The following is a 14,955-nucleotide window of genomic DNA, read 5'->3' on the forward strand; positions in this document are numbered from 1 at the left end:
ATGTTGTTGGTATGTGTGTTCATGGATTCCTTTTGTGGATGGTATATTGTTTTGCAATATTATTTTCCCTGGGTTTGCATTTGATGTATGCCGCCTGGAGTTATGATTATGCAAGGCAGCTATATAAATCTAATAAATCAAGCCTGTTGACCACTGTCATTATCTGGATAGTTCAGGAGTTACAGTTTTGTTTCTAGCTACCCAGTTTCTCAAAAATCCAGAAGCATGGATCCTCATATTTTCCTTTCAGTACTCTATCACTATACTGTTACTGATCGGTTAGATATTCTTACTGTTCACTTATTCGGTTAACAGTTGAAACAGAAACATGCAAGCTTTTTAAAAGAAGGACAAGCAGAAAAATCTTGACCTCACATTAACCCTTAAAGAACTGACCTCTTTCAACACAGTATTTAAAGACACCGTTCAAGACTTCAACCAGGATTGCCAAAATTTTGCAACAGCTTAATTTCCCAAGAAGAGATCAAACCTCCCCCCTCTATGATGGGAAGTTTTACAGCTAATTCCCAAAGAGCAATGTCTGTTACAATGGTACAAACCTAAGGCAGGCAGGTTTTTCTCAACATCTGGCAATTTTAAGGGATTATACAAGGTTTTATCTATTTTGAATAAAGCAGCCCTGTATAAATTTGCAACACGAACTCTTTTATTTTGTCTTTTTGATAGGTAATTTTAATGTAACCCTATTACATTCAAATTCTTCCTTTGGCAATGAAAAGGAAGGTCCCACATAAGAATATTCTCCAAATGAAAATCCTGGGAGGAATTCTGTAGGCCACTTGATCAATATAGTACCATGAGTTTGAAAGAAATAAAGAGTATGATCTCATTGTGAAGAACACAGCACAGAACAAAAGTCCCAGAACTAGAAGCAGGACTCTAAGGGTTAATTTTCACATGCAGAATAATTTATTTTTTTCTCCTTTTCTCAAGCCATCATTGCAAATTTATATTTTTTCTTAAAGAATTAAGGCATACTGTATTCAGTTCAGTAGCATCCTGTATACAAACTGGTACCATGCTCTACTTCAATATACCAGCTTGTATCTAATATTTTTAAACAGTGATTTATTTGTGATACTCCTAGGAAATGCTTGAGAAGACTAAAGGTGACATCCCCCAGATCAAAAGCATGTCCCAATATTTGCACAAATTGTCACTGGGTCAGCATAAAAGTTTAGTGGTCAGAGATTATGCTTCATTGGGTGTAAAAATCAGTTAACATTGAGAAGACAAGAAAATTAAGACAATAGAAGGAAGCTCACTAACAAATAGCATGGCTTGATTGCAACAAATAAATCACACTGTATCATTCCAGTTAGTATTGTGGCAGTTCTGCAAATTCAAGGTTAAATTAATGAACAAGCAAGATTCTATGCATTACTTGTAGTCTAATTAAAGGCAAAAAAAGTGGGGAGATGAGCTATACATGCAGTCAGTTTCCAGTTTCCTTATAAACATCTCAGCTCAAACAACTCTAACAATAGCATGCCCTTTCTTAAATTCAGGCACTTCACAGCAAAAGTTTCCCTGATGGACAATGACAAAGTATTTCAAGAAGTCTCACCATTGCATGAAACTGTATCCAAACTATTCATAGATTTTTATTTTTATATTTATCATATTCAATACATCATTCTTCTGCAGTACACTGAATTTGGGTGGGAGGGAGTGAGCAAACCAATATTATATTTGTGGTAAAGGTCCATGCAGCTGGCAAGACCAAAGAAGCAAGAACAACATGGATTTCAGGAAGGTATTTTTAATGCTGGTCTAGGATAAATACAAAACCTTGGCAACTTCAGAGTAATTTCCCAGCTTCAGACGTAGTGAATTAATGAACATGGAGTCTCTTTGATACACTTTCTCCCAGAACTCTTACCATGCGCAGCTGAATTGCTGTTCCTGAGAAAGCCTTTCAACTCACTCACCTATAGATTCCCCACAATCTCTTATATCAAGAATGCAACATAAAATTTGTTTTATGCATTGTAGAAGAAAGTGGGAAAAAGTCAAAACAATGAATGGAGCTATTTGTATCTCACCTGTGATCAGATCCTCCAAGGTTAACTTGAAGTCATGGATCTGAGAAAGGGATAAATGTGCTGTGCTGGTTCTCATTTTGTTATTGTAGAGGAAATGGGGAAAAATATGATATGTATTATTCATACATCTGGTTTTCAAGATTCCCTGCAAAATAGGTAACATGGTTTTGCCTAGATTTTTAGTTAGGTGCCACTGAGTCAGTTCCAGCTCTTGTTTCCAATATGGACCAACACTTGCCATCCTGACCTTAGTTTGGGATTACTGCTCCATCCTTTACAGATGAGCTACAGCAGAAGGCTACAAGTTTGTTTCTTGAGTGTCAGTTCCACAGTTGAGTCATACAGGAAGTACATACTGTGAAATTACAGTGGATAGGGTGGTTTGTACACCCTGGGTTTCCTAATACACAGTTAATTGTCCAAACCCAAAAGTACTCACAAATATTTTGTTACCTTACATATCATGGTCATACATGGTTAAGCTATTATACTGTCAATATAAACATATTAAGGACATATATTAAGGATGTATAGGACAGGATGTACAGTTAGGAAAAATAAATATGCAGTTCTGGACCATAATATTCTATCATGTGTACATTCATAAGTCCATTCTACCCCTTTTAAAAGATCGTGAACAACTGCCTAGTATTTAATTCTGTTTTTTGGATAAAACTAAGCATTCAGAAGGATTTTGTGTCTAAATTTGAATGTCCACTGAATTTTATCTCACCATTCCTCCATCATCCATATTTGTGGACATGCAGGACACATTATTCATAATTGATTTCAGGGCCAAAGTATATTGGGTTATACTGACTGACCCTTCCACGATGATCAAGGTCTTTCATAAAGTACCCAACTATCTAAATTCAAAGAATCATGTTAGATTAAAATGTATCTTTCACAACTTTTAAAATATTTTGAAGATGATGAAGATGAAGAAGAGGGGGAGGAAGAGTAACTTAGGATCAGAGATCCCTGCATAGCATGAAACCAGAGAAACTTTGGGAGAAATGGGGCACAGCAGATGTTTCCTTCAAAAGTGCCGAAAAGTTAACAACAATAATATTTCCATTTGTCACTGAGTTCCCTGCCCTAGCAGAGATGTGGTTTTAGTTGCTGCTCAGTGAATATGACCTTATGAATCACTGTAGGTTGTTTCCCAGTGCCTAAGGAATCCAAGCCCTACCGCACTGATACTTACAGAGACCTTGCAGGCAAAAGGTGGCAATTCTAAAAATGTTATTTTCAGATCTTAAAGAGAACTTAGCAAAACTACTTAGCAATTTTATATTCCCAGAGCTCGCAACTCTATTTCCCAGTACTATTGGCACAGACATGACCACTGCCTCCATATACATGGAGAACAATGTCTACAATTTTTAACCCAAATCAGCATATTTTCATACAACCTCATTATAAAGCCACCAAATCTCCCCACTATAAAGTCTCCTCCTCTTCCTCCTCCTCCTCCTCCTCCTCCTCCTCCAAAAAAAGAATTCTATGTATTACAAACTCAACTTACTCCAAGAAATAACTTTGATATAACAGATACACGATGGTGGCGTTGTGGAAATGGTTCGGTCTAATGTTTCTGAAGATCTTCTCTATGAGAAGACGGGAGGAGATGGGCGGGGACAAAATACACAAATAAATAAATAAATAGATAGATAGATAAATAAATAAATAAATAAATAAATAAATATTGTGCTACACCCAGCGTTTCCAACATATGGTTTGAATTCAAGGAAACAGGTTTCTGCAGAAGTCTCAGGAGTTTTCTTCCTTAACACTTACTCCCCACTCCTCCACAAAATAGCCAAGAATGTAGTACCATAATAAGTAAAATAGGCCAAGAAGATTAGGGTGAAACTTTTACTCAGTTATCAAGGTTAACAGCTGATTTTAAGCCAGCCATCATCTCTGCAGCCCAGCCCAGCCCAAAACTCAGAATATAATGAGGAAGGGGATTTCACCAATATCATTATAAATTTCTTGGAGAAAGAACAAGATTACTTCTAGCCAGCAGGTATTTTTCCTTTCTTCCTCCCGCACTTCATGTTTTGCACATAAAAACCAATTCAAAACAAATCATTATTTTGCTCAAATAGTCTGCCAGACTATTAAGAGAACCACCATAATGAATGCAACTAGTTTCATTCTAATTGCAGACAGCAGGTACAGAATTAGTTGCCTGTAATTTCTTCCTTCCAAGCTATAAACTTCCTGGAAAGTAATTAACAATGAACTGGAGAAGTTCTAAAAAGCTATAAATTAACTATTCAATTAACATGTTGACTAGACAACTAGACAAGTTGTCCCATGAAAGCTTAAATAGAACTTACATTATAATGATCTCAGAACATGACAGAGATCAACAGTAGAAGTAAAGCTGAAAGAAACTGATAAAATCAGTACTATATCATTAGATTAATATGTAATCAAGATTAAGGATTAGTAATCTATTTTTTTTTTTTGCCATACAGAAGCCTGAAACTTCTAAATGTATTTAGGTATGCCCTATAAAATGTGGTTCAGATGTAGAAAGATCTGCCAGATCCAATATAGATCTAATATAGTCAATGCTGGGGATGGCTAGCACCTTAAAGTGGTTCCCACATATTTATGAATCTGAATCAGAACTTTTAACTGCCATCTTGGATGCTATTTTATAGTTTATACTTATATTTATACTTTATGTAATATACCTTGTTTTTATTGTATTTTAATCTTTTTTAGCTTTACTGTAAACTGCCCAGAGTCCCTCTTTTGCGGGAGATGGGTGGTGATGAAATTTGATAAATAAATAAAAATAAATTTTAAAAATATTGAAGATTTAAAATAAACTGGAAGATAATGAACAAATAAACAAGTGCATGATTGGATATTATGAACCTAATGTTTAAAATGCTTTGATCAATAGAATTCAGTTCATTCTGCCCTATTATTTCTGTTTTGAGATTTACATTACCACAAAGTAACTAATAATAATAAATGACATCATTATACTTCAGACTTTTAGAGAAAACATTTAACAACTGACAACATAATTACATAAATCTGTTTAAAATATGTACCAGCAAATTTGCTGTTAAGGTAAAAATATGATAAAGCAAAAGCAAAATAGCCAGTGTTTCTGTAGCTCACCTACAGTAATTCACTGTACTAAATAATATAAGCAAGTTCTTTAAGAATCATTAAAAAAAATTGAAAGTATTTGAAAGGAAGATTCCAATGTAAACATATAGAATTAAGAAGAGAGTAGATGCATCTGGCAAGATTAAATGTATCTGACAAGATCCAGAAGTAAATACTGACACTGGTATTATTGATTTCAACGAAGAAAAATTAGATATACTTACCTCTCACAATGAACTAAAGGGACTTAAAACTAGTTAGGAGTTAATTTTAGCTAGATGCTAAATATCTTAAGATATTTAGCATGAAGAAAGTTTCATATAAATTCATTTGATTTTTATTTCATCTTGTATGAATAAATCTACAGATTTCAAAATATGAAATATAAAATACCTTTTTGCCTGAGACTTAAAAATGTGACAAGCATTCAACAAATTTCTCTTTTAAAAGGTAGGGAGGAAAGTGACTGTCATTCTTTCTTAGTTTATGTGAGCAGTATAATTTTTGTTCTTTTATACTTTCTTTTACTGAAATGCTATTTTATTTTCCAAGCAAGGTCTGATGGCAAAGATGAGTTAACTAAGGTACCACTAAGGTACATCTGACCTCTGTTCTAAATGGTAAATTGAAAGCAGTGCGGGTAGAATATTTCTAAATAACTTTCAGTGGTTTCCAAGAGAAGCATTATAAAATAAAATACTTTTATGCATTGTTACTTCATTGGTTCATTGGGTTACTGTAAACACACACAGTAAGTATTTAGTGCCACATTCTTATATACATATAAAATACTTAAATCTTATACAGACTCTACATCAGGAAGCAAAGAAATGAAGTTTTGAAGTTAAGCATATAATAATTTTCAACCACCTCATTCCAAATGTCTAATGCAAATGGTTGAACCATGCTGGTAAGCATGAATTCAGGAATAAGTATCATTTTGGCATCCCTACTCTCTTTGTTGACTGTGCTCGAGAAAGGGCTGGGATATTCAAGAGTAATAAAGCTTAGCAAATTAACTTGGCTTTTGTAACATTTGTATGAATCCCCACTGGGTAGAAATACTGCCCTAACTTCTAGTATAAAAATCCATGCCATTAATAGCTGCATGATACAGAGAACAACTGCAGGGACAGCCTCTGCTGTTACTGAAGGGCCATGAAAAATAAAGCACAAAATTTGTTAAGGACAAATTGGGCCAATCTTGCAGGTAATTTTTAGGATATCTGTCGGAATGGACTTGGCTACTAAAATCTATGGCTTTTCCACCACTTTGTCCCAAACCCCACGCCGTAGGAAACCTGTCCATCTCTCTGTATGACCTATTGTTCAAGAAATTTAGTTGCTACACATGCCTGAGTTTTTGGATCATTTCCACTCACCCATCCCTCCAAATCAGTGTTTGAAGCTAATTGTACAATCACTTTCACTTTTCCAGATCTTGGAGTACAGAACACAGGCAGGAAACATGATGAGCCAATCAGTGTTCTCCCTCTGGCTGATCAATAAGAAAGGACAAAAAAAAAGTGATTCATTTTCTGTCCCACCACAAGCCTAAGTCCTTGAACCAGAACAATCCTCTCATGCCTTCTTGCCAATTCCATGTAAAAAAGGAAATAAATAAATTGATAATACAATCAGCATCCATTTTTTTGTTTTGTACTTAGTGAAGTGAAGTGAAGAAAAAGAAGTCTGAGTTTTTCTAAAAGGTTAAAGCACTTTAGCAATCAAGCTGTAATTCCTTCTGTACTGAAAATCCTGTTGAGAACTGTGAGGGGGTATGATACCATGTCATCCATTTTGGAACCAGATGTTCTTCTTAAAGTCTATAGTCATGGTTGTAGGCTGCATCAGCAATTGAAGTGAGCAGGGAGGAGACTACAAATTCTGAACAGTGTCTACAGACAGGTATTGGAAATGGAAGCTGAAGATTCCCTGACAGGAGAGATCGTTCTGGAGCAATCAAGATCCCTTCATCCCTAATCCATACAAGAGAAAATAAATTGCTAGACTATGCATTAATGAGGCAGTCATCTGAAAACCCCCAAGCAGTCTGATACCTTTTCTATAAATTACTCCTCTGATGAAGAGAAGGGGGAAATAGACACAATGGTTGTCAACTCTGTGCCACCTTGGTCTGGGCCACTATGTACAGGAACAGTCAAGACACAAGGTTTGTCAAGAATCAAAACTGCCCCTATCAGTTTCTGCTGCATTTTAATGTACAGACCACCTGGTAATGTTGTAGGCAAAGACATCTAAGCAGTTGCTGTTAAGTGATAACTGTGAAGCTGGTAGGCCACCTTTCCCCTTTAAGGATTTGAGAGCAAAATATAATGTCAGCTAAATTCAGGAGAAGGAGGAAGGATTAAGCAAGAGCTCCTATTAATAGAAAAAGAGTGCACCCACAAATTTTGGTGGGCTTTGTAACTGTGTGTGTGTGTGTGTGTATTTGTGGGTTATACCACAGCAGAACTAGAAATATCACCTGTTAAACACAGATGACAAAAGGAGGGGCAGAGGGGAGCAGAGTTGATTTTGGAGTGGTACAAAAAGCTTTTGTGGAAGTGTCCTTAGTTTAAGTTGGCCTCTCTAACTGTGTATATACAGTCATCTTCTAAACCCTTTAAAGGAATAGAATTAATACACCAGATAATAGATTGGTAGCCTAAAGACAGAAAGTCAAAGAGACGGATCTATATATTTCAGGGCATATATTGAATTCTGTAAAGATAAGTGACTTGTGAATCTGAACAATATGTCTTGATGACCTCTTACAGATTTAGTGCCCAAGGCTGGGTCACAAACTAAATTAATATATTTTTAAAATATTTTATCTTCTTGACAGTTAATGTATTACCCTGTCTAGAGTTAAAAAGGATTTGAGGCTGGCACAAATAACTCAGTTCGAACAAAAAGGTTATTGAATATCAGGTTCTATCTGATTTGCGGGTCCAGAACTGTACATAGCGATGAACTGACTCCAGGCACAGTTTGATGAAGTACCAGCCTTCCTCATAAATGTAATTCTTTGATATATTTTCAGTCTGGATGATAAACAAAGTGCAAAGGTTTCCAGTCTTTTGGGCTAGTGGGCACATTTGGAATGTTGGCACAGGTACTCTGACAAAATGACTGCCAGTCATTTAATGGGCAGTCATAAAACATCCATTTATTGGAAGGCAGACTTCTGTGATGCGGGATGCTCTCTACCACTTCATCTCACCATTGTCTTCACACCACCAATGCCCACCTCCTGGCCGGAGACAGACAGATTGCCAAACGGAACATTAGGTTGCAGCCAATTTGTTCACTACCACCAATCTTCTCCAACCAGCAGAAGCAGGGTGGTATTGGTTGTTTTCAGATCACTAGTTCAACTATGGCCCAACCATTTTTTGTCCTGCCCCAGGTGAATTAAACCTTAACAAACCTCAACTAATCTGAAACACAGGACTTAAGTGTATTCAACATAGCCTGCTTTCGACAAAATGCCTCTTTTGTTCAATGAGCAATTAATGTTAATGGTTAATGCATGCATAGAGTGTGTGCATGTCATGTTTTCAACCCCACTTTTTCTTTGAAAAGCGAAGGTTTTATTGCTTTTAAGAATGCACCATTAAATGCCAGACAGTGCCATTTGAAAACCAGTTCTCTTAACTCTGCAGCTACAGAAATTTGCAGATCTCCAGACCTGTGCTTCAGAAATGCAACCCACTCAAATCCAAGGACATTCTCATCTTTCCATATTATAACCCTCAGTGATAAAGGGGGCAATCATAAAACATTGATATAGTGCTTTGTTGTGATCTGGAATCTCTGGGATATGTCCGTTTTCCGAGACTGTTGTGGGAAGTCCTGCCTTAGACATGGCTAAGAAGGTGCTAGCTTAGCAACCCTGTGAGCGATATACTACATTTGGAAACCACGTCTAAAGTGCTGCACAGCCCTAGAAAGCAGCATCCTTGATTGTAATGCCAAATGTAATCCGCCTTCTTTTCATCGTTGTAAATTTCAATTTTCTTTTAAATGGATTTATTGCAAATCACTTAGAGTAGTTAGGAAAAAAGGCATGGTTTGGAACTACTAACTTGCTTTCAGGCAGTATGTCTGCTGCTGTTGTGGTATATGGTTGCCTTGGATGTTCCTCTTTCTTTTTTTGGTTATTGGCTGCTTATTTGCATTTTACGGTTTTTAGATTGTTTTATATATTGCCTTTGTGACAGATTAAAGCTTATAAATGGTTAGATCAACAAATGAATATGTCCACTAACCTCCATCAAAAGTAGAAAAAAAATTAGTAAGATGTTTTTCTTTGCACTTTTGCAGTCGGACCTATCTACATAAATTTCATTTTCATGCTCAAGATAGCAGTAAAATACCATCATTGTTCAAAACCAATTTTCCTTCCCTGTTCCTCTCTCATCAGTCATGGAATTCTAGAGAATAGCAATCAATCTTGAAACAAAATCAGGCAGGTTGTGTTTTGTGCATGGACGTAAACCTTGCGACAAATCTCTAGTTGCAAATGGGGGTTATAATCTGTTAAAACTAAGTTGTGGCAGGACTCAGTGAGAGCTTATTTACTAAAGTGCTGATAAATTTGACCTCATCTGATTTTTAAGATGTATTTTGATGAATACTTTTCAAAAGGGAACATGTTTTGAGCAATGATTGTGAGATGAAGGAACCATTCTAAACACACTTACTAGATATTGCAGAAAGAAAGGCCTTTGTGGGCTTTACTTCTAATAATATTAGTATGGGAATAAAATAATTAATAATTAATAATTAATAGCACATAATATTGTGTAGTTCATTTTCAAGTTCAAAGCCCATACTTTTCCTTTTCCCTTGCTGGAGATTATAATCTTAAATGTATATACTTGGAAATGCCCCACTGAAGTTAACTCCCTAACTGCTTTGTTCTGTTTTAAAATCAAGGCAAAAAAAGAAAATTGCCTACCTTAATTAGTTAAAACCAAGAATTGCCAAAAGCCAACCCCTTGCTACATATGTCTGGAATACCTCCATTCCCATCATTAGGTGTGTCCTCCTCAGACATTTTAGCTTTTGTACTTTAAATGGTATAGACAAATCAGACAGTAAGGACTTCTTTGAATCAGATTAAACTCAGGTATCTCTATGCATTTTTCTTGGCAGTCATTCAGAAAAGGTTTAGCTTTGCCTTCTTTGCGGACTTTTCAATGGACCAGTCTAGCTTCCAGCCTGGGATTTCTTGGTAATCTCCTGCACAAATCTAACCAGGTCTGAGGTTTTGAGATCAACCAAGGTCAGCTAAAAGCATAATAGTGTTCTTCATTAATTGCTTCAAGAAATGGGTAGCAAATGAATTATGGTCACAGACCAGAATTAAAAATAAGTTAATAACAAAAACACAAACAGGATAAGAATATTACAGTTGTTGGTGGGTTTATTGGTGGGCAGTCAAGATATCTAATTTTACAGGCAGTACAACAGAGTTTGGCTATGTTCAAGGAAACTAAATCATACTGATCTGATAAGTATTGCACATAAAAAAAGATCAGAATTTCCTGGGTGTTTTCCCAGGTAAGGTGGGTTCTAGAATCCTTACAGAGGGTACAGTATAACAAGACATGTTGTGTACTTTCAATAGCCCCTTGTCCATAGGGGCAGAGTCTTAGCTCATACAGAACTTTTTGATATCAGCCCTCCAAAACTGTTGAGGACAGAGCGTTGAAATGTGCTAAAGGTAGCCTTCTTCAAGATTTGGAGTTGGTTATATGATGTAAATAACTTGCTGGTTTGAATAAGGGGCTTGACTGCTCAGAAAAACATAAAAGGCTGGTCCTGTTGGCTTTCTAGGTCTTTAATTTGTTGTTTAAATGCACTAGGAAATGGGTATACTTCCAAACTTCTGTAGTGGTCTCGTTCCTCTGCCTTAAACAGTGGCCCAACCATTAACTTACTGATAAAAAAATGACTGGGAAATTCTTATTACCTTTTCCTATACCTTTCATTGTTAATGGTGTGAGAGCAAGGCCCTTTTATAAAAAATTAAACTTCAGATCTGGAGGGATAGGAGAAAGAAATGTAGTTGGTATAAACCAGGAGAAAGGAAAGGAGAAACAGAGGGCCTCGGGTGTGATCTTCTCTAGCATCTAATATTTTTCTCATGGGATCTGATCCCGTATATTCTTTAGCCCTTTTTCATTCTCTTGCTTTATCCAAGGAAAATGCACTTTCATCCACTCTCTTCATTCTTACCAATGTCCCTCAAAATTCCACATACTTTTGGCCTCCAGCTTGAGCAATTTCTGCACTTGGAAGAAAGTAACAGTTTTACAGACTGTATGTGTGTGTGTGTTTGTGTGTGTGTGTTTTACAGTGTCACTGCTCTTAATAGTGCTTTTATGGAATAATATAATGGAGGAAAGCAAGCCTCTACCATGAAGAGCTTGTGTGAATTGTACCTTTCATCTTAAGTTGTGCTTAAGAGATAAAGCTTGAAATTAAGGTAAAGAACCTGGTATGGGAAAGTTCTTTTCAATCTTGGATACTTATGCATGCCTTTCTCTCTATAAATATGCCCTCATGCTGAACTTTACTCCCAGAGACTGCATCCACCAGTTTTTCTAGAAACGTTACAAAAGTCACTTGCTGTTACCTTCTTCTGCAATGTCTTTGATGTCCCAGTCCAACCAACAGCCCTTAAATTTTCTGGTCATTCCCCATCCAAGTGCTGCTTAGTTTCTGAGATGAGTCAAAGTCACCTAAGTGCTGTCACCTGCTGAGACCTTCATGATATAGTCAATGGTATTTTTTTTTAAAAAGCATCAGGCAAAAATGGACTAAAGAGATCATCCAATCAAGGTAATATCAGAACTGTTCTCATTTATGCAAAATATCAGATCCACGGTCTTTATTCATGCATTTAATGCTTTGATTGCATTCAGTGTTCTGGTGGTTAGAATAAGCCCATTAGCATGCACCAAGCATTAGAAGAGCAGTTGATACTGGTACCAAGAGACCCAAATATATGGAGTTGCATCATGCAGTGAAGCTACTCCCTAGGTCTGGGCTGCCATGCAGGAGGGAAGGAGGGCAGGGAAATAAAACCTACATCAGTGAGTCTGCAGAACGGCTCCTGGGTAAGAGTCGACATGAGAGAGGGTGTTATTTCAGCAACACGGACAGAGGTTGTAAAAATATATCACACACAGCAAAAAGCAGACCTTGTTTTTGTTTTCCTTTTTCAAGGGAACTTTTACTGTATATCCAGGAAAAAGGCAAAGAAGACATAGACAAAGTGCACTCATTTTCAAATTAACTGGCTTCACGCAGCATGTTTGGAATAGCTTCAACTCTTAACCAAATCCTGGAAAGTTGTTGATTCTACTCAGCCTGAAGCATGTCATCTCTACAAACATGAATGCCTGCTGGCCTGAATCAGAGCAAAAAGGGTTCTCCAACTTCCTTTATCCTCTTTCTTGCTGGAAAATCATCACCAAGGACTCCGGTCAGTCACAGTGATATTACCAACTCGGATTTCTTGTTTACGCCCCTGCTGTCTTTCGCAGCCTAGAACAGAAAGAGGTGATCTAAACGGTCACTTTCTCCCAGTTCTGCAAGACTGTACCATCTCATAATGAAAGCTGGGAGTGAGCAGTGTATTTGCGCTGCAGTCAGAATAAAGCTAAAAACAAAAACAAACTCTGCCTGCATACAGGAAACCAGCACCACAAGGAAGTTGGAAAACAATTGTGTGTGTGTCTATGTGTGCTGAATAGCATTCAAACTGTTCTACCATTTTGCCCAACAGCAAAATTCAGCATGAAGCTGTAACGGGATGATCAAAATATTGTCTAGGCATATATATCCGGCTAAGCCAAAGTTTGACTTAACCACAGTTGGCCAAAGAAGCCAGGCTCACACAACATACTATGCCAAGACAAAATGATATTATTTTATAGACCACCCTATGAATGATGGCCATTCCATTAAATGAGGGGAAAGCAATTGTGGACCATCCAGAACTTATGCATTTCTCAAAACCTTGGGTTTTGTGGAGGTCTATACAGGGCATTAATAAATAAATAATTCCCATAAGCTCCAGCTAATAGCAAGAGATTGCAAGAATTGTAGTATAATGGTGCTGGAGAGCACAAGATTGCCTATCTATCTCCGAAGCATTTCCCCATATTAACTGAAAGAGACCCTTACCCAAAATATTAAACCTTCAGAAATCATTTTACTGTTGCTTAAATATGTCGTTCTGTGGTCTTGGAGATTAGCCTGTGGCATAGCATATTTATTTACTTGATTTTTAGCAAGCTTTCTTCTAGGATATCAAGGTTGCTTACATCAAATTCCCATTCATTTTATCCCAACATTAAACCTGTGCTGGGCTGAGAGACAGTGTCTAGCCCACCGTCACCCCATTAGATTCAATGCTGAGAAGCAGACTTGAACCTAGCTGAGTCTCCCTGTTCCTAGGCCAACAGCTTAACCAGTGCCCCACAGAGAGAGAGAATGAGAAAGACTTGCTGCCTTTCTCAATTTTTAAAAAAATATTTTTACATTTAGCAAAAAAATTCGCCATTTTTCACTTGCCAGTACAACACTTTGGGCCAAAGGTAAATGTTGAAAAGTAGGTAGAATATAAATGAAAAAGGAGTACTGAAGGCTAAGCTAGTGCTGTGAACTAGTCAGTTCCTGGCTTTACTACCTATTAAGTCCTTCAGAAAAAAGGTAGTTAAGAACCTGGAAAGCTACTACCCCTGGGAGATTAGTTGCAACTGGCTTGGTAGGCATATCTGTCTGACATTTTAGGTAGCCTGGATTCATATGTGGTGCTAAACTATGCCTTGCTGAACAAGTCCCTATCATGATCATGCTAAGCATGGATGACAAACTGCAGAGATGGGGACATCACACCAAGCTTGTCTGGCAGTTCTAGCAGGGGACTGCAGCTATCGTATACCCTTGACCGAAGACTGGTACTCTCCTTCTATCTGGGATGGTTGTCCTCTTCTACCAAGTGCAGTTTTGGGAGGGACGTACCTAGAGGTGAGGAAGGAAGGAGACACCCACCTAGCCAAACGAATCAGCCAAATCAATTCTGGCGATCAATGGTGTGGCAGATGTTTCAGGCAGATCGCCCTCACATTCCATCATACTAAACCAAAACTAAACCCACTGCAATGTATGGTCCCACCTCCTACCTCTTATACTTCCACTTCATGAGTTTGTTGTAAGACTGATACACTATGAAGAAAAGGCTGGTTATGGTTCTAACTCAGCTACTTATTTTCTAGAAGGAAAGAAATAGAAAATCAAGTGAAGGGGCTGGAGAACCCAAAATTCTATCCCCAAGATGCAATCATTAGCTCTTTTAAGCCAACAGAGAAGCCTGGTGTGCATATACTGTATATTCAGTAGATTTAATAAAACAGAAAGCTCAATTGAGCACATTTGGTTGAAACTGTCCCAATAGAAGAGAATATCTGTAGCTCAGGGTTGAACTGTGGAGTCTTTGGTGCTCTCTGAGCCTGGTTGTTTGCTTGCAGACATTTCATTACCCAACTAGGTAACATCATCAGTGCGAGTGAGCATGAGGTTTGCTCCCTGTTTATATATGGTAGCTTGCCCTGCCAGTTTTTCTACAGTGTAAGGACTGTAACAGCCACTATGTAGGACAGACAGGCAGAAGACTAGCAAAGCACATCCATGAACACCAACTAGCAGTCAGAAGACACAATGAAAA

The 14,955-nt window shown here is 37.4% G+C and overlaps 1 protein-coding gene across 4 annotated transcripts in view; it reads right to left on the reverse strand.

Annotated features, from left to right (window-relative positions):
- Positions 1-14,955, reverse strand: part of KCNMA1 (potassium calcium-activated channel subfamily M alpha 1) — a 542,368-nt gene that overhangs the window by 251,631 nt on the left and 275,782 nt on the right. The gene's annotated exons all lie outside the window — the stretch shown is intronic.

The sequence above is a fragment of the Candoia aspera genome, chromosome 6, assembly GCF_035149785.1.
Source record: "Candoia aspera isolate rCanAsp1 chromosome 6, rCanAsp1.hap2, whole genome shotgun sequence".
Classification (NCBI taxonomy): Eukaryota; Metazoa; Chordata; class Lepidosauria; order Squamata; family Boidae; genus Candoia; species Candoia aspera.